Raw genomic sequence first — 5837 nt, 5'->3', positions numbered from 1 at the left:
CAGATGCTGTTCAGGCAAAAAAAAAAGGGGGGGGGGGGAAGAGATGATCTGCAGGTAATTTCTCCACCCAAAAGCACAGTAAATGAACCTTAGGAAGAATATCTACACACACAGTATGAGACAGGTCACATTCTGCTGATACATGATCACAACAAGTAATACGATTGTTTCTCATTATAACACAGGCTGTTTTGTGAGAGAAAAGGTCTTTTGAGATCTGTTGCAGAACTTCACAGAGCAACTCATCTGTTGTATCAGAGTGATTCAATTCCTTGTAGTGTGTCACTGACTCAAGGCCAGACCTTTGCTAACCTTAAGTGGTGTATGATTAATGACGTCTTACTCCAGCAAATTGCTGGCTTGCAGTCTTGAACAAACCCCTCCTCTGGTCTGTTTATTGCAGAGCTTCATATTTTGCATAGGATTCTGCTTCAAGGAAATTGGGTTTCCAGTTTCTATATATTTCAACACAACCAAAAGACAAAATCTGATTTGCTTTTAATTCAAGATAGATCACATTTCAAGTATCACCAAGAAAGAAATGCCCTGCAACTCATTTTGTGATTTATGACTACCCCTTTCAGAACAATTACTATTTATACATTCATTTATCGTGTCTCTTGGTGTCACATTTTTGGCAAAGTCACCGGACAATGTAGCATGTCCCAATTCTCCCTCCATCAGAAAACATTTAGCAGAACTGGCTTTTAATAATGATACTGCCTTTTAATTTTCCAAAATGAGAATGTGGATTGTACCACTTTACTCAGCTTTTCCTTTGATTAATGGGAACGTACTTCTGCATACAGAGAATGGGGCTGCCAGTGTTCTGGTCTGAAATAATTCCAATATAAAGTTTCAAGTATTAAAAAAAGGGGGGGCAGTATAGTATATATTGTTTTAAGGTAGATTCAGAGTGAATTAAAAGCTATGAAAGGTGGAGGAAGAGATTCTGTTGGAAACAAGGCTGTTTACGAGAACTAAGTCAGTGACTGGACATATGTATTGCTTGGCTAAGAAAACAAAAAAAGAAACACTCTGCTGATAACGATAATAGATGATTTTGCTTCGCTGCTGTCTTCCATCATAAACAAAAGGCATAGGCCAACAGTTAAACACCATCTATTTTAATTAGTATTTAAAGCATTTAGTTATCTATGTACTGAGCAACTGTAACAAAACTTTGTCAGGCTGGAATGCAAAGGGAGGAGTTCTGCAAGGGAAAGCAATCTGATCTGTGCTTGGTGTCATGGCCTCCCTTTAGATATCCAAACACTTACATGCTAAATTCAGCTGACATTTTAAAACAAAAGAATGAACAGAGAACTAAAACAACTGATATGAAGAAACTAACTCTTTGGTCCTCAACTTTTCGGTGATACATATAGGCCAAACAGACCTGCACACTGGCACAAAGGCCATCCCTGTACAAACGCTGTGTCCAAGCAATAAATGAACTGATGCTAAATGTTTACAGCATATTCACTATTTGAAGCGTGAGGTATTAGGCACTTTTTTAAGCCACTGACTACTTGTGAATTATTTGTTGAAGTATTCAGTATTACCATTTGGACTTTTTTTTTTTGGTGGTACAGGATTGTGTTGGCCTCCTCCTGGATGAGCTTTGTTCTAAATGTTTGCAATACCAAATCTGATGCTGATGGAAAGCAATAGTGTTAAATAAGCCCTGCTTGACAGCAAAACAGCTGTCAATCCACTATAGTTAAACCTTAATGAGACTGTTTTTGCTCTAAAACATGTCCTAGTAGTTATGGTTTGGAAAGTGAGCCCAACACACTGCATAGAGATGAGGTCATTGACACATGGCAATTGTAAAGACCATGAAATTACTGTTTACTGGGAACTGCACCCATAATCTTAAGGAATGGAGACTTGATTAACAACTTCACTAGCAGGATAACTTGACTCTGCAAAGCAAACACAAAGTTTTAGTACAACTGAAGCCAAGAGGGGGCCCACCAGTTGCAACTGCTGGCTTAGGGCTCGTTTCCACAGTCTGCCTAAGGAAAGATCCAATGGCAATTACAGCCTCCTCATCCTCATCTCCACGGGATCCAGGCAAACAACTGTGTGCACAGCTCAGAGGAGTAAACGGGAATAGGATCCTGTGGCATTTCCTACAGAAATGCAGTTCTGAGTGCAAACCTGCTCTGAGCAGCTTGCCCAGTTATAAAGTTCTTGAAAACATTTACACATGTAGTTTTACTGCAAGAATACAAGCAACTGTGTCTTCACCAATTGCTTTTCTAGTTATGGAAGTGTTTCACTGCTTTAAACCCTGCAGCTCACCCTGCAACCTCCCCAGTGCTATCATGCACCATTTAACGCTGTTCTAATATTAGCAAACCTTTGTTTTCACAACCTGGATTTTCATCCATGCGACCAGCAGAAAGCTCATCACCAAATAACAATGAGCTCATCCCAAACACTTACGCAGGCAGTGCCAGGTGAACAAATTGTCTATTATTAGACTTTGTCATGCATCACGGGCTTTTGTTCCCTACTTGTCCCTCTTAACACTTGCTGTTGCAATGTATATCAACTTTCAGAATATCAGTCCTAGTAACAACAGAATATAAAATACATTAGGGGATTGCTCATACAAAAAGTGATTAAGTTTTGTAAAGGAAACTTTGTTGAGCAAAAAGAAAAAATAAGGCATGTGGTGATGGGACTGGAGTAATTAGCAATATCAATCAAAAAAATCTTCCCTGAATCAACATGACAAAAACTTAGACATCTAATTGCAGTAAATTCATTTATTGGCATTCAGAAATATACTAATAGTTGTGAGAAATGAATTTGTATTAGTAGTAGTAGTAATAGGAATTTTTTTTTTCTTCAGTGCGTTTCACACAAATATAGAGTGTTTGACTGGTGTGTGAAAGCGTTGATGGGATTGTGTGGGTTGGGCATATGGAAAAGGTGTAACCCAAACCCAGCAGCTTAAAAACACATATATAGATATTTAAAAATATTTAGTAGTGTGATCCAAGTGTTAGAGAAGGAAATTATAATTAACAGGTTATAAGGTATGTTATGAGGAGGTCTGGCTTTTACTGGAACAAGAACAGTCATCGCTTATGGTACAGAAATGGACTACTGTTCTTAGGAGAGATGGCTTTTTTTTTTTCACTTATTACATTTTTCTTCTGTGCAGAAAATCATACTTAAATGGATGCTTTTACAGCCACGAAATAAAGAGCTGCAAAGAGGAGCATGACCTCTGAGCAGCGGCTCAGCCACCACGTGGAGTGGGCAAAATTCCTGCCTAGAGCTGAATCACTGCCCCTCTCTCACCAATTCACGTGCCCATTTACAATAAAAGAAAGTTCCCTGCTATCCGCTTCTCACCTGCCACATCTATTTAGATGTAAACGTTTCAGGCCAGGAACTGTCTCTCACTGTGTGCTCATACAATGCATAGCATGTGAGGACTCCAGGCTGGATTGGGCTGTCGCCGGAGTGTGCTGCACACAGTAAAAAACAGACACATTCACGAGTAGTGAAACCTGAAAACATTTGTTACCTCTCTTTACTATGCAATAAATTTCTAACCTTGGTTTTCCATCACTATCAGAAAGCACTAAAGGCTAGTTCCTAGAAAACCAGGCTCTGATTGTTAGATTACTTGTTAAATATTCAAATAGCAAGCAAGCTTTTCTTACAATTAACTCCAAAAATATTGCCTATACACAGGTCAGTTTTTCTAAGAAACTTTGCTTTACTCTTCTTCCTTCCCAAATCACACGCTACAAGGATACATGTGTTATATCTCCTTCTGCACAGGACACAGTTTTGTACCATCACACTTGTACACAAAGTCTTGTGTGGTTCTGGCTGCATTTGGATTTTATAATTCTCCAATCAGAATCGAGGGGAGGAAGATTCATTGACTTTTCTTGCTGCTTATTTAAAAAATGTGACCTGGCTCCATCAGCTAAGAATCATGAAAAAATATTACTTACAAGAAAGAGGATACTGAGCAGTCTCTGCTAAAGAAGAAATGACTCTGCAGAAGCAGTTAGTTCAAATGCATCTGCTAGAACAAGAAAACAACAATAAAGTTACTTAAACATTTATACCACATTTATCTTCAAGGAAGAAAGTTATTTTTGGATCAAAACTAAGGAAAGGGCACACTAGAACCTCTATTACACTGATAATCATGAATAATAAACCTGAAGTTAGAAAGTCAAGTGTTCATTGGAATTGTTCAGCCTTACTCTGTCACCCACAGCTACCGCTGGGCACATGCCTTGGCTGCCTCTCCTGTCCCCGGCCGGAGAGGCATCAAGGGCCTCTTACACCATCCTCTGCTTTGAGTTGTTTAAGGTGTCTTTGCATCAACTTTGTCACAGGTTTGAGAGGATGATAGATCTAAACCAACCCCTTCAGAACTGAGCAAGGATCAGCCCACAAAGAAAACCCCAGCTCAGACCTCCAACAGGAAAATGCTCTGCTTTCATGAAAGTCTACACAAAAATGTTGTATGTTAACTTCAATAAAGAGATATATTCATAACCCCTTGTTTCACCAGTAATGGCTGCAGATCACAGAGTCATTTCGGTTGGAAAAGACCTTTAAGATCATTGAGTCCAACCGTCAACACTGTCAAGTCCCCCACTAAACCATCTTAACAAAGGCCAACTTTAAAACACACACACAAAAAACCACACAATTAATGGAAAAGCAAAATACTGAAGAGCCAAATAAGAAAGAGTTCAAATAGGGAAAAAGCAAAAGGAAAAAGTTGCACTTAGGTGGCCCAAGGTCATCTTGGACTACAACATTTGAGAGCTCACACAATATGAAAAAAAGGTTTGGAAAAAACAATCACCCATATAGAAGTCTGGTGAGCGCACAACACGAAGTCTCGCTGTTAGACATAACGATCCCTATTTCACGTGCAAGATTCATTCCAAGCATTTGTTATTACACATCCAAACATAAACATAAAACACATATGATAGCTAACAGGCAGGACAATTCACTAATATAGATCATCCAAAACAGATCTGACGTGGTCCCTCGTATCAGACGGCCAAGCACATCTTTCTTGTAAGATCTTTTAACACACTGTATATCCATCAGCATAAAAGAGCCATTTCTGCCTCTGGTGTTGCACACTGGTATCACATGGCCGCTGTAAAATGGGTTCAAGGGGCTCATGAATCTGCCTCAGCCACCAAAGATAAACAAATCTGGAACTCATTAGTCTTCACACGGCAGTGTTTTGGCACACGGAGGAAAAGGAGTTATCAAGACTAAATTCAGAAAGGTTGATATATGTATCTACATCTCAAAATGTCTGTTAAACTGCCAACATGCTTCACATAGTCCCTGTGAGGTTTGTATTTTTTCTTGCATTGTTTAAGCTGTCAAATGTTAATGTGTTTCTGGCTTAATTTATTACACTGATATGACAAGTTATGAGCAAATGTATTCTTGTTTACTACTGTTAATATTTTGGTTATACTCATTAAGAGCAGTTTTAAGATTAGTCTTTTTTGTTATTTTGCATAGTGGAAAAGAAGCAAAGAGTCTTTAGAGAGAACTGCATCCCACTTCAGCCTGCAGCACAGGCTTTCAAAACTGAGTTGTCCAATTAAGTATTGAAGCATCACCACAGATCAGAACAAATCCTAATGAAGGGGTGTCCCAGAGCCTCTGAGTAAACACACCATTTACCATGATCACCATCAGATCTTAGCTCTTACAAGCACCACAACAACAGCAGGATGATGGAGAATTAATTCGCTGCCTTGCCCTTACTACTACTTCTGCAGTTTAGCAAATATACATTTTCCCTAAAC

General features: G+C 39.0%; 1 long non-coding RNA gene across 1 annotated transcript in view; it reads right to left on the bottom strand.

Moving 5' to 3' along the window:
- Positions 1-899: 899 nt before the first annotated feature.
- LOC135580100 (uncharacterized) overlaps positions 900-5837 on the bottom strand; it is a 33702-nt gene continuing 28764 nt past the window's right edge. The window contains exons 3-4 of the long non-coding RNA XR_010474265.1: positions 3990-4063; positions 900-3491 (exon numbers count right to left, since the gene is read on the bottom strand). This is a non-coding gene — a long non-coding RNA (uncharacterized LOC135580100). The remainder of the gene's footprint in view (positions 3492-3989; positions 4064-5837) is intronic.

The sequence above is a fragment of the Columba livia genome, chromosome 8, assembly GCF_036013475.1.
Source record: "Columba livia isolate bColLiv1 breed racing homer chromosome 8, bColLiv1.pat.W.v2, whole genome shotgun sequence".
Classification (NCBI taxonomy): domain Eukaryota; kingdom Metazoa; phylum Chordata; class Aves; order Columbiformes; family Columbidae; genus Columba; species Columba livia.
The sequence above is the reverse complement of the archived record's forward strand: the minus strand, read 5'-3'. Positions and strand labels throughout refer to the sequence as shown.